The sequence below is a fragment of the Ochlerotatus camptorhynchus genome, unplaced genomic scaffold (genome assembly GCF_037179485.1).
Source record: "Ochlerotatus camptorhynchus isolate MF236.1 unplaced genomic scaffold, CSIRO-AGI_Acam_v1.1 ptg000129l, whole genome shotgun sequence".
NCBI lineage: Eukaryota > Metazoa > Arthropoda > Insecta > Diptera > Culicidae > Ochlerotatus > Ochlerotatus camptorhynchus.
In genome coordinates, this window is record NW_027040619.1 from 498,397 (window position 1) to 524,520 (window position 26,124).

At 39.2% G+C, this 26,124-nt stretch overlaps 1 protein-coding gene across 1 annotated transcript in view; it reads left to right on the plus strand.

Annotated features, from left to right (window-relative positions):
- The first annotated feature begins 3,129 nt into the window (after positions 1 to 3,129).
- Positions 3,130 to 26,124, plus strand: part of LOC135700142 (guanylate cyclase soluble subunit beta-1-like) — a 153,677-nt gene continuing 130,682 nt past the window's right edge. The window contains exon 1 of the mRNA XM_065220561.1: positions 3,130 to 3,162. The gene's annotated coding sequence lies outside the window, so the exon portion shown is untranslated. The remainder of the gene's footprint in view (positions 3,163 to 26,124) is intronic.

Sequence of the window (26,124 nt, forward strand, 5' to 3'; positions counted from 1 at the left end):
AGGTCCAAAGTGGTCCTAATCTCCGGGCCGTCGAACGGAACTGGCTCTCCAACGGTCAATCGCCCACGGAAGGCCTGTCGGCGTGATCTGGCCGAACACCTCGATCGAGCGTACTTAGAAAGAAAACTTAACGGGTCCTGACTCTCTCTCTCCACTCATGGTACTACGACACTCTCACTTTTCTTCACTATAATTTTAACGGTTTTTTTAGCTTGTTCAACTGCTCTCGTTTAAGGTTACTTGGCAAGTGTTGCAAGAAGTTTCCGTGCTACTCGCCGTTCCCTTTCTCTGTACTTCTTGTATGTTCCACTGAACTCAAATTGTTGGCTCATCACCTATTCCAGCAGTTGATAGTAAACTGTGGTACTGTATAGTGTATTAAAACTAGGGGTGTCAAATTGGCAATTATTATTCAAATTCAAATGGACATGCAGAATACGATAAACATACAGTAATACATCAACAAATGTTACAAACGGTAACAGAACTGTTTCTTATTTTCAACTTTTTTTCGGAGTTCTCTTGAGGTTCCGCTTAAGATTGCCCAATATTTTTCAATTGGGCGTAGCTCCAGCGAGTTTGGAGGGTTTTTGTCCTTGGGTACGACTTAGACGTTGTTGACGATATAGCATTCCTGAGCCATTTTTCCGTAGTGACAGGAAGCGAGGTCTGGCCAAAACAGCACGTAATAACTGTGTTTCTTCAAAAAATGCAACATACGTTTTTGAGAACATGCCTTTACATAAATATCTTGGTTAACAGTGCCAATTGTCACGAAAATTCCGCTTTTCAGCCCACATGTGTAAATCGCCTGCCAACTTTTTCTGCTAAAACTTATCTTGAACTTGTCCTTTTCCGGTAGCCGCGTAAAACTCTTAACCTGGGAGCTGCTTGAAATGCTCTGAGGTGCTGATGTTGACAGGCCGGCTCGTTTTTTTTTTTTTGGCTCTTTGCGCTGTGGTGTGCGATATTCCCAGCTTCTTTCCGACAGCTCCGATGGAAAGGGTAGGATTACGCATGAGAACGCTGACCACTCTTCTACCGGTCGCGGCGGCATCCTGGTTTCGGCTACCTCCTATTTTTGGTTTTCTAGCAGTTGTTAGACGTTCCCCAAACACTTTAATAAGCGATTTTGTCAAGTCTGCGGAAAAAATGGGATTTTGCTTATGCGTGAGTAAAATTTTGAAACGCTGTTCCTCTTGCTTCGACGCCATTTTGACAACTTAATGGTAAATGGCAATAACAAAATAGAGGCAATATTCTGTACGCACAAACCTACAAAATGAGAGGTGTTCAAATTTTTTAAGTGCACGATAGTCCACCAGTTTTTGGCCGTTCCACATTTTAGAAAAATAAAATCGAGAATCAAGAATCCCCATCTTCCCCTTATCGAAGGAGGGAATACTTTTGGGCTGTCAACAATTTGGTCAACATTTCCTACTAACATCTTAAGGTAACATGTTATGTTTTATCATGCAAATTCCGCGGAATTCCGTGAAATTTCTTTAGCATGGCTGTATTTTAATCCGAAACTGTCTGATTTAAACGAAACGAAACACGAAAAAATACTTGCAGCTTAAAAATATTCCACGGAAATTCCATTTCATAGCTCAACTATATCCGTGATATATGGTCAATATATCACTTATTAAAAAGTAATGAACGATGCTCCCAAGAGCGATCCATCCCTGAATAACCTACAAAATTATACCTTGATTGCAGTACTAGAATGAAAGCTCCGCCAAGGGATAAACAGTCATCACTCAAACCTGGATAATCCGTCACCCCTGGTGTTCGGTTCAGCACCCACTTCCCCCAACAAGTTATCCACCTTGGATAGAGAACCGTTACGCCAGGACTACGATTTCAACGATTTTCCTTCTCCCATTACAGCAACCCCGGCTGACCAAGCACACAAACCACCACCTTTGGACTCTCTTCGCCGATTTTCCCACCCCAGTCGGAGAGCAAGGACACTCGGCTCTCGCTCTCCCAACAATTCCTCTCCCGCTCACAGGAACAGCCTCCCTCCGAGTAGTAGCAGCAGCAGCAGCAGAACGATAACAGGTTTCCTCCCGCACGCAGCGAAGTCAGTCTCGGTCGGGATCTCTGAAGAAACGGAAGTAAAACCGCGAACGATATCCAGTGTTGCGCCAACAGACCAAACAACCCACAACCCCCTCTTCTATAACTGTGTGCAATTGGAACAGTTGAGTGGCAGGAAAAAAAAAGGAATAACACATTCTCCGGGATCCTATTCCCCACTGCTCCGCGTGTAGTTGGATACGAACGGTTGGTGGAAGGTGCGAATGAGAATGGGCTCCTCCTGCTGCCCCCAATGGTAGTGATCTCGAACCCTTTTCCAATCACGGCCGCCACCGATTTCCTAGCGGTCGCAGTCGTAGTCGTTCTGTCCCGGAAGGATGTGTGTGGTGGATGTGAACTCGCCGTTTTTTTTCCTCCCTCCCCGGATGATAATGTAGTTTGATAAAAAAAACGAGGAGCATTTAGGAGGAAATAACAGTGTGAGAGAGGATGGACATTCCCACATAAAAACAGCGTGATAAACGGCGCGAGCAGATACGGTCAGCTGCATATGGGAAGACAGTGAATCGAAAAGGCAAAAGCCACTCCTCCCATTTGGTCGAGGAGGGTAGAAATATTAAATTCCGTTCTAGTGTGTGAACCGGGATCGTTCTTCAGTGCTATTTAAGAAGCTCCAGTTCTGGTACGGGCGGGCGGCGGGAGCTAAAAGGATAACAACTTGTTCCCGAGGCGACCAGGAGTGGGGTGTTCTTAGGAGAACGAAAGTGATGCTGTGACGAGATTGAATTAAGAAGATGATAAATTTATGAAACGGGTAGGAAGCAAAGCTGAAGGCCCAAACGTATGTGTCATGGGGCATTAGGCGTGACGTGAAGCAGCAGAAGTAGGATTCATTCGGATGTTGACGGGGAAGAAAAAAGGCCAGTCTCCGTGTGCTCGGGAAGGGGATTAGTGATGTGATGTACGTGTAGAATCGGGCAATCGTATAAGTCGGATGATTCCTAGCTCCTAGGGAAGTTGGCAACGTGCCCCGTGAGCAAACGCCAATAATTACGTGACAGCGGAGGCGACGACGGCGACGACGACGACGACGACGACGGTTACCTTTCTGCAAAGGTTGGCAAGCAGTGGGGATGGATAATGTTGCATATATGTGAAATGAAATCGTATTAGTGCTTTGCGGCAATTTGACTCTCAAAGGGATTGTGGAACAGATGTGTGGATTGTATACACGGGGAATTGCATCCAGAATCTTCGGTGAATTCGTCGAAATGACGCACATATCTGATTTGATATTTGGAAATGCTTCTTACTCAATATGAAAGTAATTCAAGGAAAATCAAACATCAAAATATGCGTGAAAACCTACCAGGGTTAGAGTTGGAAGGAAATTTACGATCTGGGTAGTCGGAGTCAGAGCTGGTGAAATAATAGCGTCTTCGATTGACTGATTTTGATTGGAAAAATTTCGTTTTCAACTATTAATTTATGTGTATAAGCTATGAAATTTTACTTATGGCTCTACAACATTATCTCGGTTGAATAGCATTGTTTTATAACTTTCATCCAATTTGACAACAGGTCACTTTGAAAAACAAGCAACTTTTTCATTTGTAGATGAATTTTAATTCATTCTCTGATGAAATTCCCTTCAACAATCTTGAAAAAAAACATTTATTTTAAATTTTTTATTGGAATGCGATCCTGGGGTCAATTTGACTCCACATTTAAATTGTCGTATCTTAACGAAATTTAAATGGATTTCTCAACTTTAAAATGATTCGCCGAGTAAATTTAGTGGACTTCTGTTTAAATTATCAGACCTTCGATGTTAGAGATGTTTATCACGAGATTCCTACCAAATACAAGGACTTCAACACTATGGATAGCGTATGACATAATAAACTCACTAGATGGCGCTAAAACGAAAATCATCAAGTTGCGCCATCTTATATACGCATTAAGGCCAGTACTCAAAAAAAAAAATGCACCAGACAAAAGTGTTCGCCAAAAATTTGTTTTAAGTCTTATTTTCTTGAAACTTTCAGGGAATGAACATACATATGGAATATGTTTCGGCATAATTACTTTATTCAATTTCCTTTCCATCGCTGAAAGCCCGCACCTTTCCCTTAAGAACCCTCATTACATTTTGTGCAATGGTGGAGCCGACCTTTTTGGTCACTTTCATCCATTCTTTCTTCAACTCCAGCTCGTTCTTAAACACCTCGGACGATTTTCGAACCTCGGCCTTCATTATGGCCCAAAATCTTTCCACCGGACGAATCCTTGGTGAATTTGAGGGGTTGGCGGTTTTTGGTACAAAAACAACGTTATTGTCTCTGTACCAATCCAACGTCGATCGCGCGTAATGTCTCGCCTCCGTGGGACCGCAGTAAGGGCATCAGACGCTTCTGGAGGCACTCGGTGCGGTAAATTTCGCTGTTGATGGTACCCATCGTGATGTACGGTTTACTCAGTTTACCGCATCGGCATATGGCTTGCCAGAGCAAGTATTTTTTGGCGAATTTGTCCACTTTCATCCACATCAAATCGTGATTTGGCAACGTAGAACTCCAGCCCCGGTATCTGCTTTGCGTCTGCCTTGATGTAGGTTTCGTCATCCATAACCATACACATTGGTTTCGTTAACCACTCTCGATACAGCTTCCTTGCGCGGGATTTGGCCGCCGTGTTTTGTTGATCAAGCCGGTTCGGTGCCTTCCGGACCTTGAATACACGAAGCCCAGCTCGTTTCATGGTTTGCTGAACGAACCAGGCGGAATACTTTGCCTTCAGACCCGCGTCACGAATCGAAAGGTTCGGATTACGCTTGAAATAATCCAACACCTTCCGGGCCTTCACAGCGTCAGCTGTCTTCGATTGTCTTCCCCTTCCAGCCCACCGCTCGGTCGTCTGGGACTCCTTAAACGATTTTACCACCCGAGACACAGTTGTATGGGTGATTCCCAGTTGTCTTCCGATCCATCTCATGGTCTCCGGCGATTTTCTTCTTGTTTCGATGACATCTCAATAACCACTGAACCGATTGTTATGAAATTTTGCACATGTAAACACTTCACTCCAAACTAGTTATACGTAGATTTTTATCAATTTTTACTCACGGATCAAAAAGTTACACACGGATAAAAATGGTGTATTTTTTTCGAGTACAAGCCTTATACAGGGTGTTCGGTTCCTTAGTTCAAATAATTTAAGAAGCGATAGAAAATCACATTAGAAGTACAAATTGTTCTACGCATATGATCAAATCTCAAAGATTACTGAGCTATATATTTTTCTGTTTTGGTCTATGCTTGCCAAAAATAGGCTCTTACTCGAAAACTATGCCATTTAGCACAAAAATCTTGCCTTCATTGTACAGTTTGGTAAATTTCCTGCCTAATAATGTCTGTCTTTTAGGGATAAACGAGTCAAAAACTTGTGTTTTCCTATGGGTTTTCAATTATTATTTCGTCGTTAATTAACGGCTGCTTAAAACACGAATTCAACCCCAACGTGCGTTGCTGTTGACGTCTGTTTCCAGCGCGCACAGCACACTTGATCACCACACGGAACGACGGTATGAAAATTGTAACAAGAAAAACAATGCTGTTCAATTGAACGCATGATGAATATTGAAAATGTTCTGTTTTTTTTTTCTCGATACCAATGTAGATCAGTTCATTGAACTGATTGGGTATTTTCCAATGATTAATTAAATTGAAACACTGAACTTCGTTTCTTTCATAAATTTATTTCAATAGTTGCTCTATGTGTCCTCCATTTTCTTTATGCAGTATCTGAACCCAGTGCTGAGTTGCATCACGGTACTGACAGCCTTTAGATTGACAAAAGAGATTTCTACAGTTAACAATCAAAACAACTGAGAACCCTCTCTCCGTAAAACTTCTCACCAGTATGACACAACAACCGTGAGATATCGTTGTTTTGCTTTTCTCACTCATTCGCAATATCACTAACATCTGCCATCTCAAGTAACAATTTTGGTTTTATGAGGGTTCTGTAGACCATGATTTAGACTTGTAGCATGCTTTAAAACCACTATAAAACTTGCAATGTTACTTGGGATGTGTTACCATCATATTACCGAGGAAATATAAACAGACATATAAATTGACCGTCATCTAATTTCGAGCATAAATACGGTTATGACGGTCATTCCCCTTCCAAAATCATGGATGAGGCGATAGCTGTGATATATCAAGGGAAAAGTCTTATCTTGCGTTATACAATCGTACCATAACCAATGATTATTATTGTAAGAATTCATATCAGCATGAACACGTACTACCTGCAGTCACGAATGCTTATTCATGGATAGAGATTTTGCAGCTATTCATTTTTTCGGATACCGTGCCGCTTGAGTTCCAAGAATAAGGATGCTGACCGCATATCGTATCCACATTACCGAAGCTCAAGTATCAAGGGATCCGTAAAAAGCAAAACCAATATAAACAATCCTTGCTTAAATAGGAATTCCCCTCTAAATATTGGAATTGTGGCTAGCAATCAAAGCAATCATTGGTATCTATCAACAAAGAAAACTTCAAATCATTACTTTGAAGTCCGTAAGGGAACGCAATGTGTTTCAATAAATCTTCGCTAAAATTAATAGCGAATTCGTTTATTATTCAGTTCCAACCTGGATCGGGTATCAAGATTGGATCTGCTTATTTTCGGACAAACGTCAGTTTGATCGTTTGCTTTTAAAACCCAGCTCAGGTTGAGGTTTGCACTGAAAAAAAGTTCGGTTTCGCACTGATTCGTCGAAGTTCCACCTGTTGGTTCCATGATGGTCCTTGCAATTTTTCGGAGCAATTCAAAAATTTAAGATTCTTCGCTTCACTTTTCACACGAAACGTAATAACGTTGAAAAGATATTTGTTTTGACCTGGGGGCAAGACAGCTATCGATCATGAGTAAAACCGAAGTTAATTTTGAGTAACTCTGAGTAACTCACGCTGCACAATGTCTTATATACTCATAGCAACCTGATTGTTACATTGAAAATTACGTTGAAACCGATGCTGTCAAGCAAAGTTAGTTGACGTGCTTTCTTGGAATTTCTGTGTAGGGACTTTTTGGGTGGTGCGATAGGTTTGGATTAGGCTAAGTTAATTCAATAAATTCAATTCTTAGAGCAATATAGTTTGTGGCACTGCTACCATCTCTTCTGTTAGCGTTAAATTCAATCTTCTGTAGTTTTTTTAATTGGACCGCAAAAATGCCTAAAATGGTTTTTTTTAAATTTATTCAGTTTTTGATATTTATTCACCATTAAATACATCGAGTCAAACTTTACAATTGCTTGTTTTAATAAACTTTAATTCATTGCTAGAGGCAATACATCTGGCAACGCTTTTTCAATGATACATTTACGATTGCTGGCAAAGCGCTAAAGTTGAAGTGGTTTTCTTCCGCTGTCGAAGCTGGCCAGAGCTGACCTAATCTGGCCTAGATTCAGCAGCTACATAATATACCACAATCAGCAGTCAAGGACCAATTCTATTGACCGCGAACGAAGTTTCAAGCTCAGGTTGTACCTCAGGTAACCGAAAAGGAGCATTCCCCTTTTGGAACGGGTCACTCCAGTCACTCCTGTATCGTCGTAGGCCATGTCAATCCTCACCAACGAGGGAAGGCACCTGAAAGGCATCCAAGCCCCGTAAAACCATCGTGCAGTCAAAGCACCACAGTAGCATTTCGTTTGTCCACAATTCGATTTGTTAAACGAGCGATTCGATCTGTCAAATGTGCGAACAGATGCTTTAACGAAATATGCTGTCAGACGATATTTCTTTGATCAGAAAATCGAGACTACTTTGTTCATTTTTGAGTAAATATGAGTAACTCAAATTTACTCGCTACAAATATATTTACTCTGAGTGCAGCTGTCTTGCCCCCAGGTTTTGACACTAAAATCCTCGTGAGCTTGTCAATTGTGAGTTGTGCCAGTTTTTAGATTTGTTAAGCACCGTAAACAATGACGCGTACGTAAAAGAGAATTGATATTGCAGATGGATCATAAAAAAAAAAGTGAAAGGGGCTTTAATTTGCAGGTTAAGAAATTGAATTTTTGAAGATAAACGGATATTTTTCGACATTGTAACGTAATAGCACTCACATATTTATATGTTACAAGGAAAATGAAAATCCAACGTTTGCTTCAAAATATTTCGTATGTTCTGAACTCAACAACTTTTAGCAAGAACAGGAAAATGAGGGAGCATTATTCTCACTTCCCACTTATAAATGCCCAACAGAGATGATCAGTGAGAGAATTATTTTGCTACTCTCTCCTTGTCATTTAATCTAACTGTCATGGATGGCTTTTATGAAGACGGTCTAGTGAGGTAGCGGTGTTTCCAAGTGATATGCTAGTTGACCGTCATTTCTGAGATGTGACGGTTATGCGAGGATGAGCGTCAAGGTACAATAACCGTTGTGATAATGCACAGCACAGGCCTGAACCTCCTTCCTGTGCGGTATCGGATACTCTCTGCATAGAGTTGCAAGCCGCTCACTATCAATCATGCACATAACCCTGCGCACTCCTCAACAGGCGCGACAGGTGACCACGAGAACACGCAGCAATCGTCTCTCGTCCTCTCTTAGGCCTCGGACCACGACCGCGTACGGACGCATAGGTAAGCTCTCAGTGGAACTCCCACAACGGACACCAAACCACACCCTGGAACAATCGGGCTTTCCTCCGGAAGGCGGAACTCCACACTTCCGGTGTCTTCCACAAAGTTAATATTATTCATCTTCTCTTGTATCTATCGAGCAGCAAGAAAAATTCGGTCAACTAGCTGTTCGCACGTGTTGATTATCACCGAATACACCTCTTTCTTTATGCACCCCCATAAAAAAGAAGTCCATGGGAGTCAAATCCGGACTCCTTGGGGGCCTAGCAATCGGCCTATTCCACCCGATCCACGATTCCCGATAGTTGGCGTCCTGTTGAAACACCAAGCGCCGTCTCACAACAAGTGGAACATCCTCCAGCAGGGTTGAAAGCTCGTTTTCTAGAAATTCCAAATACTTCGCGCTGTTTAGCGAACCTTCGATAATGTACATAAGGTGTCGGTCAACTATACCGGCCCATACATTAACGGAAAACCGGTACTGTGTTCTTGTTTCTTTGACCACTCTTGGGTTTTCAATTGCCCACGTGTGGTCATTGTGGGTATTGAAGTATCCTGCACGGGTAAAGGTGCACTCGTCCGTCCAAAGAATGCTTTTCAAAAACAATGCATCCTCTTCAATTTTCGCTGTCATAATCCTGCTGAACTCAAGCCGGATCGGTTTATCTCTTTCCAGAAGCTCATGAACTTGAAGCGTATGAAAAGGACGCATATTCTCTCTGTTTAAAACGTACCATACGCTCCTGTGAGAGACCGGAAACTGAGCTGCAACTCGCATTGTGCTGGTTTTGGGATCGTTTCTCACAGTTCCTAAAATTATCTCCTCCATGGCCGGTGTCAGCGACCGGCGGGGCTGGTTGACTTGAGGTGCAGTCGATAATAACGTTCCATCCCGGAACCGACGGTGTGTAGACGTGAAGGTTCCTGTGTCAGCGTAATTTTTACATACAAAACTTAAATCTAACATTTTTTTACATACTTGCGTTTGGCAGTCGACGGTTGGGGAACCTGCGACCATCTTCTTGCTGGGCTGTCGTTTCCACACAGTTGGCAAAACCGTAGCAGAGATGAATATCCGCCAACTCTTCTGGAGAATACATGTTTGTTTTCTGCAAGCTGTAAGTTTCTGTTTTGATTTTTCTTCTTGGCAGAGCTGCCAGGTGGTTTTATAAAAAATCTGTATCCACTCTATTAAAAAATCTGTATTTTCTGTATTGACGATTTTTTTCTTAATTAATCATGTTTTGTTGTTTTACAAATACAGTGCATACAAAATAACCATAAAAAGTGCTTAAGCACCTATTCGGTCTATCGTACTCCATACACACTTAGAAATTATTACCGTATTCGGTAATTTTTTACCGAACTTTCAACAGCTGAACGTTCGGTAATCTAAACGATTACCGAACGATCGGTAAACAGATTTTTTGATGAGCTGTCAAAATTACCGAACAATTCGGTAATTATTTACCGAACTATTCAGTAATTTTTTACTGAACTGTCCCGTAAATGAAAATTTGTTGATCTTGTGTATTTTTTGTTTTTTTTCCGGTGAATTAAAATTTAAAGCTATTTTTGCATTATTATTAAAGAGATTTTATTCAAAAGTAAACATCTAGGTAACAATATATTTTAAAATAACATATATTGCTCGGTGGAGTATTCTTTTGGCAGGTGGCTACCATGGGGATGCCAGTCCAGAAACATTGACTGGAACCTGATCCCGAAAGCACAGAATTCCTGGCTGTGTCTGAAGAGCAATCATAAAAATGAAAGAAATACATGTAATTATCAATCTCATTAAGAATATTTAATAGATGCATTATTCATCTGTATTTGCGAACATACTTACATTGTTTTCACTGGTTTTTCCGATCACTTGTTTTAAAACTTGAAACAAATATGACCGTCTTTCGATTGACAGTCTGGAATTATTTACAGAAGTTCGGTAAACGTTTCTGTAATTTGCAGTTTGTTCGGTATTTTTTAACCAAATTCGGCGTTTGCTTTGTTTTACAGTTCTTACTGTACTCTTTTTAACGAAGTTCGTCAATATAAAAGACAGATTACCGTCACTTCGGTAAAACATTACCGAACGTTGGTAAAATTATTTTTGTTTACCGAAAAATCTGTAACATTCTTCATTTACCGATTTTTTTCGGTAAAAAAATACCGAACAAGGAAAACGTTGCTGAGTGTGTAGGTACGGGATATAATTGCGCCATTTGTGATATCGTCCGTACTTATTTATAAGAGTGATATGAAGCCGTTTGAAAATGTATGGAGATTTTAGTTTCTATTCATTATCTTCCTGATAAGCAGTTTTAAATGCAAAAAAGTGCACGAGTTCATTACTATTTGATATTTTTAATATACCACCGTGACGGGCGTGACTGCGTTTTCCGTTGGAGGGAGTGAGAGAAGCATAAAAGAAACAGCAACGCCTCGAGCAGATCCCACTGCAAAAAATATGGTTTTTAGCACAACAATTAATTTTGGAGAGAAGGGGGTACGCTGATAAATTGAGCAAGTTATTTTGTTTGTTTTTTCGGAATTATCTTGGAACTATCTGCAGGATTCACTAGAAATTATTCGCAGAATTTTCTTGGAATACTCCCCAAAATTTCTTTGGAACTGTCCTCAGAATGCAATATCCTTGGATTTTTTTAAATCTCTTCTAAGAACTCCTTTGAAATTCTTCTCAGAAGTCTACTGGTATTATACTTAGAACTCTTCATGATTTTTTTTCTCATAACACCTTGGAACTTACATTCCTTCAGAGTTTCAAATTTTTTCCCGAAATGAGCTAAAAATTATCTTCGGAATTCGCTTGAAATTTTGCTTAAAATCTCTTTAGAATTTCACTCAAAAATTGATTTTCTCGGTATTCTTACCGAAATTATCTTGGAACTATCTGCAGGATGCACTAGAAATTATCCGCAGAATTTTCTTTGAATTCTCTCCAGAAATATTTTGGAACTGTCCTTGAAATTCTTTTCGGAATATTTTAGAACTTTTTTTTTTCTCAGTATACCTTAGAACTTAAACTTCCCCAAACTTTCTGAAAAATTTCCTCTGTATTCTTCAGAAATTCTTTCAAGAATGAGCTTGAAATTACCCTTGGAATTCCCTTAAAATTGTCCTCAACATCCCTTTGGAATTTCATTCAAAATTGGATTCTCTCGGTTTTCTTTCTAAAATTATCATAGAACTATCTGCAGGATTCACTAGAAATGAAAATTTTCATGAAATCATCCCCAGAAATCTTTTCTTTTGGAACTGTCCTCAGAATTCAATACCCTTGAGGTTCTTCTCAGAAATGTTCAATAAAGCTTGCCCCTCCCTCCAACTGTGCAATTTTTACATAAGGAATTTACAATTCAACTTGCTCCTCCATGCAGCAGATTGTTGCAAATCTTACACCAGAAATTTTCAATACAAATTTGATCCAGGTAAATTTTACCCAGAAAATTTCAATTCTCCAGAACGATGCAGATTTTCCACCGTAAATGTTCAATAAAAATTGCTTTTCTAATCTTCTGCTTGGTGCAGATTTCCTTTTTCCATTTTCACCAGACATTTTAATATAGTTTGCATCTCCTATCATCAGAATGTTGCAGGTTTTCCAATAAATATTTTCAGAATTTTCATCATAAATTTTAAGTAAAGCAGTTTCCTCCAATCATCAGAATGGTGCAAATTTTAAACCAGAAATTATTATTAAAATTTGTTTCTCTATTCAGCAGAAGGATGCAAATTTAATAACAAAAATTTTCTTCAAAGCTTGCCCATCCGTTCACCAGAACGGTGCAGATTTTCCACCAAAAAATTTTCAATATAGCTTAATTTAAATAAAGCTTGTGCCTTCATTTACCATACCAGTGCAAGTTTTCCACCAGAAATATTCTGTTCATTTCATTTATCAGAGCGATGCAAATTTTGCTCCAGAAATTTACAATAAAGCATGCTCCTCCATGCACCAAAAATTGTCAGTAAAGTTTGTTTCACCATTCACCTTTGTGGTGCAATTTTCAGGCTTTGCCTCTTCATGCACCAAAATGGTGCAAGTTTTCCACCATAAATATTCAATGAAGCTTGCATTCATCAGAACGATGCAAATTATGCACCAGAAAAATGAATAAACCTTGCTTCTACATTCACCACTTTCCACCAGAAATTTTCAGTTAAATGTGCACCTCCAAATTTTTAGCGTGATTCAATTTTTTCACCAGAGTTATTCATTTTGATTAGTCCCTCCATGCACCACCTTGATAATATTTTTACAACCAGAAATATTCAATAGAAAGCTTTTTCTTCGATTTACCACCAAGAGGGTGAATTTTTACCCTCTTCATTTAACCCTCCATGAACACCCTTGAAAAAAAAAAATACACCAGAATGTTGTGGTGCAATTTTTGAACCAAAAAAATGTCATCGAAGTTTGTCCCTTCATGCACCTTTGTGGTGCAATTTTCAGGCACCATCTCAAAAGAATTGACACAATAAAAGGTTCCAGTGCCCTTATATTATGAAATGAAATTATTTTACCTTCAAATCAAGTTATCAAGAAAGTTCTTTTATATCATAGTTTTGTAAAAAAAAATCTTATTTATAAAAGGTGGGGCAATTGCCCCACCTTGCTCCACCCTGTGCACGCCAGTGGTTACCATGCTTCTGCGTTAATTTTGCTTCAGATATCACTGCTGTTCTTAATGGTGACATCTAAAGTAAATTACGCATACACTTAGTTCCGTTAATTGTTAACAGAGGGCAAAACATGCATGGTACCTCTATATGTGTAGTTAGATTAACATCCAGAGTCCCTAATTTTTTTTTCGAATATTCTTTCAGGGCTAGGTACTATTTTTTGCAGTCTGTGAAAGGGAAATAACATATCGTGTGACATAAATATACATGGCATGTTGAGAGAAAATTTTCACTCACAGGTTTGAATTTTTTGCTTTCTTGGTAATGATAGTAAAGTGGGTAAAAATAGTATTGGAAAAAAGAAGAAGTTTTTATGTAATTGTAGCTTGTTTGACAATAATATCTGGGATAAAAACCCGACCAACAAAGTCCCTGCCTGATTTTATTAGGTTATCATTCACTTTTTTGACCTGAATATGCAATGAAAGCGAACTATTCTCAATTCTGTCAATTTTTATATTGGGATATGTATTACCTCCTACAAGTGGAACATTGCCTGACGATATGATTCATTCACTCACCAGGCAGCGCTAGTGTGACAGCAGATTTGATTTTTTTGCCCTCAGATGGACTAGATAGAAGGTTTCCGTCTTCGGCAAAGTTGTTCACATGGACAAGACCTATTTTGTGGAAAAACATTCAGCTCAAAATGCACTCACTATGCAACGCTAGTGAAACATTCATTTTTAATTGTCTGCCCTAACATAACACATATACTAGATTGGAACTTCCCGTCTTGGGAAGAGTTCTTAAGAGAGACTAGGCCTACACACTACGAAAAAGTCGTGTAAATTTCGGTTCCCTGATACCGATACATGTAAGTGGCCCTTTTGACATAAGGGATCGTCCATTAATTATGTCACACTTTTAGGGGGGAGGGGGGTTTTGGAAACTGTGACAGCCATACAAAAAAAATGTAAGGTCCATACAAAAAATGTGACAAAGGGGGGAGGGGGGCTTGTAAATGGGCCAAATTTGCATGCCATAATTAATGGACCTTCCCTAATAATCAGTTGAAAGATACGAGAAAATCAATTCAACCAAACGTTCTCTTCGTCGAGTTGCTCATGTTTCGGTTTGAAAACACTTAATTTTACGTGAAATGTTTGTTTACGTTCCATGATTTACGTCTAATATGGATTACGTCTCGAGTAAAGGTAGTTATTTCTAAGTCTGAATCCTAAATAAATTATTCAGTTCAGAGTTCGCACATCAGCTGGCGCTCGTGTAACATTCATTTCGAATTGATTGCCCTAACTTAACATCTTGACTGGATAGAAGGCTCCCGTCTTGGGCAAAGTTGTTCAGAGAGACTAGACCTATTCTATGGTAAACAGTTTAGCTCAGAATTTACTTAAAGGCTGACTAAAAGTAAATTGGTACGCGCAAAAAAAACTGTGATTCGTGATTCAATAAGTTTAAAAAGTCCATTACTGGTTGCTTCGCAGTACCTTTCTTAAAACTTCACTTAAAAGTTACAGCATTAGATGGTTACATTTCTCCAGTTCGAACGAAATCTCGAACCTTCCTCTTGATGGAGCCCATCAGCGCCCGCACAGTGGAAACGGACACGGAATCAGCGGATTTCTTCCATTTTGCCCGCATTCGCTAGATGTCCTTGATTGCCCCGCCGATTCGTCAAAGTCGCTGCTTTGAAATTGCCCAGTATTTTTCGATTGGTCAAAATTCCGGGCAATTCGGAGGATTCATTAGCTTGGGGACAAAATTGATCTTATTGGCAGCATGCCACTCCAGAACCACCTTAGAGTAGTGGCAGCTGGCCAAATCGAGCCAAAAGATGACTTTGCCCCTATGCTTGCGGATGAACGGCAATACACGCTTTTTCAGGCATTCTTCGATGTAAACTTGGGATGTCATCGTCGAGGATGTGACAAATGGTTCCGTTTTCAGGCTTCAACGGCAAATTGCTTGCCAAATCATGGCCTTCTTCGCGAACTTGTCAGCAAACACGAACTTGAATTCTGATGAATGTGGGCATCTTAGTGTGCCCAAAACAGATTCGGCACAATACGGACACACCTGGGCACACTAATTGGCACCCATGGTCAGAAATTTACATGCTATTTAAACAAAACTAGCAACACTGCTATATTACTATCATTGTTGATATTCCGGTTGACTTTTGGAATCAAAAAGGTGTCTCAAACGGCTGAATTGGATTCGTTCAGAAACATTTTCAAATTAAAGCCAAGATCAAGGCCGAGATATAAACAATATTCTTCGTTTTTCAATCGTTAAAAGAAAGTGATTACATATTTACTTGAAAATAAGAAACCCAACTAAGCATTGTGCTGTAAAGTAGCTGAATAAAAGTGGCAGATACAGCTACAAGCAGAAGCTAGATTAATAGTTTTGGAGAGCGTTTACTCAACTTTTTCACAACAATTATTCAATTGGTCAGTCGCACTGAATAACAGCAGCCAATAAACGCTAATATTCCTTCTATGCAAGTATTAATCAACTTTCAACTTATAGCTGCAAATCAAAGCTAATAAAGCTAATATATTACTTATTCGATGGCTTTTACACAACCAACCACTCTTGCTGAATAACATAAATATACAAAAAGTGCTTTTTCAACTACTAAACAACCTGTACTCAGCTAATAAACGGTGTTAGTGCTACTTAGGAAGCATTTTTACAGTCAACTATGTTTATTTTTTAGACTGTGCAGTTTTACAGCTTTTACTCTGCCCCTTTACAAAGCTAATCGAGAAAAGTAATTCATGTGGTATTATTGTAAAAAGTCATATATATTTGTTTACATCAGTTCAATGTGTTGACGTAGCAAAGTTGGTTGTTTCACGGTGCCAATACGGTCGTCTCGAGTTCGATTCCAGGTTCCGGTGCAGGGTAAATAATTTGGTGGTGTATAAGCACACTAATTTCGAATAATTTGATTCGCACAGCAAAATAAACTCAATCAATTCCTCCAACAAAAAAAGCGTAAATAATATTTAACCCGGCTTCAAGAGAAAGCTGTGTAGTGATTATTGGATAACCGGGAAAAAGGTTGAATAAGCACCTTTCAAGTTCACACAAAACTAAACATCAGGATAACAGCTGTATACACGGAAACAAATCCGATTCCATTTTCATGAATAAAAAATCATGAAATGAAAAAACTTGCCATCCCATGAAATCGTAACAATGATTCATGATTTCGTCATGGAAAATCATGATTTCATAATGCAGCGGAATCAAGACCGCTACAAGCGTTACACGTACTTGGCAAACCGTGTTCATAAACCACACTACATAGGTATCTATTATACGCCTTTTTTCTTCAATCCTATACAAGTACTGATAGTCTAGTGGTCAAAGTATGGGACTAATAATATCAGGGCTCTGGTTCGAATCCAGTCTGATGCTTTATTTTATTCTTTTTACATTTTTTGGTTAAAAGTTAAACCCATGAATTTAGCTCATAATTTCAACTCGGATGATTCATGATTTTGGGAATGTTTGCTGCGTTACGCAAAAGTTGCTCATGATATCATGAATATTATTCATGGTGTATTTTCATAACATGAAAATACGCTTTGTTCATGAAATCATGAGTCATTATTCCCATTTCGGAGATCGGATTTTTTCCCGTGTAGAAGCGTTAATGGATATGCAATAAGAGCTTGTCACAACCGTCCCAATAGCCATAAGTAGCTAACTAAGTTCGCCAGATTTGCTTGTATAAATGCTGAGTAAAGCTTATTGAAATGAGTAAAGCGTTTACATGGTGAAAGTTGTTAGTTGTGAAGGGATTACTCTGGTTGTGGCTGATACCATTGATTTTGATCAATGCGTTATACGTTTGTCGAAGCAGAGATAGCAGATAATCGCAGATCACAATGCTGGAGCAAGGCGTTCCGCAAACATACTTCCGCAGAAAACGTTTAATTTGATTTGGTAGGGGTACAATCCGTTCAGTCGATTACTTTTCCCGGTGGGCATCTTTGGCTATTGTTTTTATCACAAGCGATTGCGTTAGCCGTTCAAACTTCCCACACAATCGCTTTTCGTCGTTCTGTACGCATTTCCTCGAACTCGAAACAACAATGCGGTAGTGTCCAATCATTTCACGATCTCGCGACCTACTTTCCTCGGCTCCCTAGCAGTGGTTTCCCTTGCCGAGTTTTTCACGTTGTTATTCTTCATGCTACTATTGTCCTCCCCAGTCCTTATCAATTCCAATAGCAAGCAGTCAAAACTGAAGCAAAGTTTCGTAGCAATTCCAGTCTCTTGCTGCTTCGAATCCGATTAAAACATTCGAACTGTCAGAAATACCGGGTTGCCAAGCATACCCAAACATTCACTATTCACTAAAAAATACAGTCGGCTCAACGATCGGCACTGCCGGCTCAGCTTCGGCACACTTGGGGCACACTGAGAAAAAATGCCACCTAATAAGTGTGTCGAGTGACTTACTTACTTAGAGGATGGTCCTGGGAGCAAGACAGCTGTACTCAGAGTAAATATATTTGCAGCGAGTATTTACACAAAACTAATCAAAGTAGTCTCGATTTTCTGATCAAAGAAAATATCTTCTGACAGCATATTTCGTTTGATGCATCTGTTTACCCATTTGACAGATCAAATCACTCCTGTGGTAGTTTGACCGAGGTTTGACTGCACGACGGTTTTACGGGGCTTGTCGTTCGTGTGTGCTTGGATGCCTTTCAGTGAAGTTTGACTCATTTACATGGATGAGTGGATTTATTTAATGGTGAATAAATATCGAGGGATATTTTAAAAAGAAGAAGTGAACAAATTATTTACCCTTTGTGGAACCTTAACATTAATAATCATGCCATGGCCAACAACCAAAAATAGTGCCGTACCGTTTTTGGAAACACGGCCTCATATGTTTATTTCCTCAATGTTGTGCCCAGAACACAACATTTCATGAAATATCAAGCGTCTAATCCCTAAAGAATGATCGAGTAATGTTATAAATCGAATAAAGCTTTCGATGAATTTATAGATAGCATAACATGCAAAAATCATATGTTACCAATAATATGAAGGCACTGTATTCTTATCTTTTTGAAAATCGTGCAGTCTGTATGTACTCTATTATTTTTATATATTTGTGTAAATTACGTTTTCATTGAGTTCCTGGAAGCTTAGAAAAACATACATAAACGTGAACTATATTGCTCTAAGAATTGAATTTATTGAATTAATTTAGCCTAATCCGAACCTATCGAACCACCCCAAAAGTCTCTACACAGAAATTCCAAGAAAGCACGTCAACTTACTTTGCTTGGCAGCATCGGTTTCAACATTATGTTCAATATAACAATCAGGTTGCTATGTGTATATAAGATATTGAGCAACGTGAGTTACTCAGAGTTACTCAAAATTAACTCTGGTTTTACTCATGATCGAAAGCTGTCTTGCCCCCAGGGTTAGTCACTCCGCAAAGTGTGCCAAAAATAAGCTTGGGCCCACCTGGGCACAGTTATTGGCACTGTTTGGCACCCATGGTTACAATTTTTCTGATATTTAAAGTTACTGTGCATGTGTCAAAATCAGTTATTGATATTGCCACAATATAATCAATTTTTTTTTATTCAAAACACAACCGTGAATCTCCACCAAGTCTCGTCGCTGCTTTTGCTTTCCTTCTTAGGACATGCACTCCATCTTACATTGGTTCATCGTGTTCGGATTTGAGACAATCGCCCGTCACCGAAATCCGGACACACACACTGGACGCTGCTGCCACGGCGGAGGCTGTCGTGGCCCCGATATTGGGTTGCCAGGTGCCGGTGCCATGCCCATTAGACTGATGCAAAATTTGACTTTTTCGCTCCACAGTGCTTAAATAGTTTCAAATCGGGTCCTGATTAGTCTCTCAAAGTTACAACTCATTTGGTTAGAAACCGACTTCGCATAAGCCGTTTGAAGTTTACATGAAAATTACTATGGGAAATCTCAAATTGTTGTTCAATGCCTTCTAGTCTTTTTCCATATTGAGCTGCGAAACAGTTCGATATACATTCTTATAGAAAATTTTCTCAGCTACAACTTTGCTCAAGATTGTTTCTACGTTAAACGAGACAGGAAAAAGTTATTAATTATTTAAGAGATTGGTAAACTTATGACATGATCAAGCAGCTGCTCTGTAGGCAACACTGTATTTTGCAGTGTGACATAGTAGCCATGATTTTTGTGTCCTATTCAACGCCCCAGAAACACCAATGTTGCCTGCTGAGCAGTTGATTGAGCATAATCATAAGACATCAGCGCATTGAACCATTGATAACGTTCGATCCTTGCATTTAATCAAAACGTGGTCTTGAGCAAAGTTGTAGCTGGAAAAATTTCCCACAAGTACAGTTGAAAACTTTTGAAGCAGACTGATATGGTGAATTATTAGATCGACATGAACAAACATCTTGGTTTTACCATAGTAATTCCCATACAAACTTCAAATGGTTTGTGCCATCTCAGTTTCTCACCAAATGGGTTCAAATTTTGAGAGGTTAGCCAGGATCCGATTTGGAATCGTTTAAGTATTGTGGAGCAAAAATTTCAAATTTTGCATGACTCTAATGCCCATGCCCATGTTTTGGATGTTCTCGTTGCTTCACGCACTGTTCATCCTCATGGAAGAGGAGAAGCACATCTTCATAATGAACGGGAATGTTGTGCCTTTGTGATCGATCGCGCTGTGGTTGCTACCATCATTTCCGATTGGAATGTTGTTCAAGTGCTGGATGCTCTTTGGTCTTCAGAAACTTTATCCTGACAACATTTCCGTACATGCAGAACAAATTGAACAGCTAATCGACTATAGGACCATGGTTGACTAATGATTGACGGTCGTTGTACGGGATGGGCCTTCTGTCGAAGATGGTAGGATCGTGTAGCAACGTGGCTCATCAGTTGCAGGCATCCTTGGAGACAGCTGCTTCCAATGTGTTGTCCCAACTGGAGTTCGTGTCGCTTTTGTAAACATTGAGTTTTTCTGGCTTGCCATATTCGATCTTCAGTGTGCAGCAGCCGGAGTAGATGTCACCACAGCCGTTCAATGCATCGCGGGTTCTGGTGGCGGATTCAATGCTGTCAAACTCAACCATAGCTTGGACTCCATTCTTCTTGAATATCTTGATACGTTGAACTTGTCCGTTGGGTGAGCAGATGGTATTTAGAACGTCCACTGTTATAGCATAGACTGGATTAATGATGCTGAACAGCAAAATATGGTTGGGCTTTCGCCGAGGCTCATCTGCTACGTTGATGTTGTTGTTGTTCCGGCTTTTTCTCGAACATCTCCTGGCCGGTACAGAGGCGCTTGTTGTGCGGCCCTTCCTGGCCACCTCTGACACCGTTTCCGTTGAACGCTATGGTCATTGAAATTGAGCTTTGTTTACTAGCACACACGGGCAAGCAAAGATGAGGGTAATATCGATCAACGTAATTCAAGCTGATGTATGAAATAATGATGTAATAGCAAAAAGCAGATACAATATTACATCAATGGATGTAATTTTGTTCGCAAAATCGATGTACATCGTACAATGTGGATTGACCTGGTTGCAGCAGTTTCGATGTAATATTCAACAACTTTTTTTTGCTGTGTAGGTGAAACTCCACCCGGAAGGTCCGTATCTCGGAAAGGAAATGTTCTTTCTACTCCCAGGTCATCACAAGTTTCGAAAAACAAAACAAAAATAAGCGCTGATAAAATACCGGGTTGCCAAACAAGGCATTATTCACAAGCAAACAAAAGTCAGTTGAATGACTTCTCGGCACTGCTGGCACACTGAGAAAAAAGTTGGCGCAAAATAAGTGTGAAGAGTGACCACCCCTTGATTACTATCCTTACTTTTACCGTCCCCTTGTCCGTTTTTCAAAGCATCCGCGAAACTACTTTTAACTTTGACATCGGTAGAATTCTCTTCTTCATGACTACACAGATAAAAATTCTGAATTTTAATTGTGATGTAAACATTCATTCATGTAGACTTGTATTTCATTTCACGCAACTGAACAACTTGCAAACAATGTTGTTTACCAAGATGGGCTTTTGTTTACAATATTTGCTACATTGCAAGAAATGTGTCAGAACTTTACATGATATATAATGTAAACGTATATGATATGTAACGCTCCATTTATGTGCATCATCATGAACAGAAATTTACACAACTTTTTCGAACTGTGTATTACAATTACTATCAGGGATTTGATCCGATTCAGATGGGACTCACCCAGATCCACTGCCATTATTCATTGCAGCTAAATTCTTGTTCGCAATAATTGTCGAAAATGAACTAGTCATATTTTCCAATTCCTCATTTAATAATTTTTCAAGTCCACCACCGGCCTCCTATAGGGTACAACAACAATAACCTGATCTCGCATGTCTGTGATCGAGGCCGAACTTCTTCCTCAATTTTTCTAACATGCGAGATCGAATCACTCGGCTCGTCACAACTAGACAGACAATCTTCACACTTATGAAGAAGATTAACATTGTACGTGACAACCTTTGCCGTACTCCGTGTAAGTGTAGGGCATGTGGAACAAACGAGAACACTTAAGACTACACAGATCGCTTGCCACTACCCCCGACTCACACTTGCCACAGTCCATTGCTACCTAAACACCGTCAACGGACGCTGCATGCAACAATACACAGTAGACTGATGCAAAATTTCAAATTTTCGCTCCACAGTGATTAAACGCTTCCAAATTGGGTCCTGTTTAGCCTCCCAAAATTTTAACTATTTTAGTATGAAACTGACTTGGCACAAATCATTTCAAGTTTATATGGGAATTACTATGGGAAATCCAAACTTTTTGTTCATTGTCTTCTACCCTTTTCCCATATCGCTTTATCGAAAATTTCAATAACTATACTTATGGTCTAATACACAAACTATAGGAGAGCAATTGGTTCCTTTCAGCGCACCGGGGTGATCGAAAAATAAGCAAAATTTAAGTTGCTTTTGCAGCCTGTTCTCCTACTTATCCTGTAAACAATGACATTTGGGCACGCGTTGCTATAAATCAATCAACACAACACAATTTCACATGTAATAAGAATTATATTTTCACTGCACAACAAATTGAACTACACTGTTCGCCACAGAGCTATGATCAATTCGGATCATCCTGCTGCTCTCCAATAATGCATCTACAAAGGAGATACATTTTTGTGGTTCTTTCAATTGAAAATTTTCAAAAAATTTCGTTGAATTGACAACAATGACTTCTTGAATGTTGTCTAAAGCCATCAGAATATTAGACATGACACAAGTAAATATATGTATGAACGTTTACTTTGTATCATCCGAAGTGCTGGAGGTGGTGGATTTGTGATATCTTGAGTAGTTATAAATTATGATGGTAGTAATTCAGTACTTTTCAAACTGATTCCGAGATTTTCTAAAGTGTTTCAGTACTTTCAGAAGCGATTTTGAACTTTTTTCTTAAATGATTCTGTGCTCCCCAAAGTGAAAATTTCTGAAGTAATTATGTTATTACAAAGTGATTCAGCTCTGGAAAAAGTGATTGTAATCTCGAGAGAATTGATACAGTACTTTCCTAATTTTTGTGTTTTTGTGAAGTTGTTCAGTTCTTTCCGGAATTATTTAGTTTTTACGGAAGCGATTACAAACTTTCTGGAAAGATTAAGTATTTTCAAAAGGGATTCAGAAGTTTTCTTAAGTCATTCAATACTAAATATTCGAAGAATTTCAGAGCTTTTCCGAAATGATTTATTACTTTTAGAATTGATTTCAAATTGTTGCAAATTGAATTCTTTCTGAAGTGATTCAGTACTTTCGAAAGTGATTACAAACTATCTGGAATTATTCAGTACTATTCGAAGTGATTCCAAATTTCTCTGAAGCGATCCAGTACTTTCTGAAATGATTCAGTGCTTTCCGATGTGATTGTGTACATTCTGAAGCGATTCAGTATTTCCGAAGTGATTCCGAACGTTCCTGAAGTGATTCAGTGCATTCCTAACTGATTCAATTATTTTCGAAGTTATTCCGTACTTGCGGACATGATTACAAACTTTTTAGGAGATTCAGTAATATCCAACGTGAATCAGAAATTTTCTGAAATGATTCAATATTATCCGAAGCGATTCCGAGCTTAAAGTGATTCAATACTTTCCGAGGTGATTCAGTGCTTTCTGAAATAATTAAGTACTTTCCGAAGTGATCATGAACTTTTCCAAAGTGATTCTGAACATTCCTGAAGATATTCAGTATTTCCCGAAGTGATTAAATGATTTTCAAAGTGAACTTTCCGCAATGATTCAGAATTTTCCAAAGTGATTTCTAATATTTATTAAGTGTTTCCGGTCTTTTCTGAAGTTATTCAATACTTTGTGAAGTGACTCTTAACATTTCTGAAGTGATTCGGTACTTTCTTAAATGATTCCAAACTGTTCTGAATCGATTCAGTACGTTCAGAAGTGATTCCAAACATTTCTGAAGTGATTCCAAACATTTCTGAAGTGATTTCGAACTTTTCATGAGTTATTCAGTGCTGTCTGAAATGATTCAGTACTTTCCGAAGTGATTCCGAATTTTTATGAAGTGATTTAATTATTTTCCTAACTGATTCAGTACTTTTCGAAGTGGTGTCGATCTTTTTTTTATGATTCCAAACTTTTCTCCCATACCATATGAAAGAATTTTGAAAGCATCATCATGTCAAAATTTCTATCTTACGCCACTAAGTAGCGCCAACTTTTGTCCGCCAATCAGGATATGCACCGTTAAAGGTTAACCTCAATCAGATGAACTTTTTAACAGTTCAGTGGTATTATTTAACCTTTTTTTGACGTAGGATTACGTATTTCGGCAACATATTGGGGGTGCAATTTAAAAAAAAAACCAAAATCGACCGCATCACGAAAAGAGGTCAGGTTTTGCCAACATATAACTCTGTCAATAGCAGATGGATTTTAATTCTAAACAAACCAATCGATTGCAACTTTATCTGCTAATCTGCAAAAATGATCACTTTATTAATTTTCAATAGGTCACTATTGAAAAAAAAACAAATGTCCAACTGTTGCAACACAGATTTAAAAATCGAATTCGATCCTGTCTCACTGAACGGTGCTCATTCAATCACCGTGTGGGGTGGTGTCCGGTCGTCGGTGTCAGCAGCAGCAGTGCTTTCAGCGTTTGGCGTTGAACATTGTTCTCCAGTACACAACGAAAGACAGCCTGCAAGCAGCGAGCTGCAGAGCCCACATGAGCATCCATAGAAGGAGGAAGAAACCGCACCGCTATGGATTGAAATCAGTTTCTTCGTGAGTCGCTGTGGGTCATCTATGCCAAACGCGTCACCCTTGCTCCAAACAACATACAGCTCGCCAGCCTCATCTGTGTTAAACACTCTAATAGCTCAGCATTACTCAACCATTACGACAAAACGGTCGTAAATCCCCAAAGCTCTTTGATAATGTACCCAGCAACCAAACGTTTGTCATCAAATGCGTAATAGTATTAAAGTGGTACATACAAATTCTCGTAATGACCGAATACCACATGACCATGTCAATTAACCAGAAACACTTCGTAAGGTTTTATCCAAGACGCTAGAAAAGCAAAAACATCTCGAATTTATATGATAGATCGCGATTGGAAAAATTTGAGCAAGAAATTCCTCAATCAATATTCGCTTTTTTTTATTATCTAGGGTAAATTATGGCTTCGGCACCCATTGACTGTTTTCGGCAACCAAAATTGAAACGTTTATTTCACTGTATTTTCCCATCAAAACTCTTCGCTGAATGTATTAAGCCGATTCCTTACCTTTTCAGCTTCAATCTGATTACATTTTTACGGCTGTGAATTCCTGTTATACCATATTTTTCTTTAAATGAAACATACATACTACAAAATACGGCTGATTTCGAGTTGCCGATAATAGAACAGCTGGTTAACACGCAGTTCAAATGGAAAGGGTGCCGAAGAAAAAGAGACTGCCGACAATAGTCACTCTCACCTGAGAAGTTTGGAGCGTTGTAAAAACATGTTCAACCCGGTTTGATCAATTCTGTCGATTGGAATTGGTAGAACAGCAAGCAGCAGATAAATGTCAACAAACAAACCTGTCATGTATGTGTGTGATGCTGATAAATCGCTAATAGAAGTTCGGACGCTGCTTAGATTGACGAGAATACGTAAATTCCCCTATTCAATAAAACAAAAAATCCGTGCGTATTGTACTCGTAATTGCGTAATTTTGTCATCAGAAAACGAGGCATTTCGTGATGGGAAAAGTGGTTTCCCCAACACAGTCGCCGAATATTGATACTAAGCACTGAGCATACCAGACGGTACCGATCTTTATGCCTTTTGGTGCAAATTTTAAGCCCCTCCTATTAAGAGCATTATTCCAAAAAAAAAGTATGCCGGATTCTCTTAACAGAAGGGGCTTAAAAAATTGCATCAAACAGTATAAGCGTTGGCACCGTCCGGTAGGCTCATATTCTGTGATTGATGTGTTTTCCCTAATAGGGGAAACAGCTCTACTGTTGGCCTATGGATCTAAGATTTGGCCCATCGCTAAAAATCTGTTATTTTCAATTTTATCTAGATGAACGCGTCATTGGGACGGTACTAATGGATATTTTTGGTCGCCATTGAGAATTTATGTATGGGCCCAAATTAGGGGCATTTAGGCCGACATTACATCC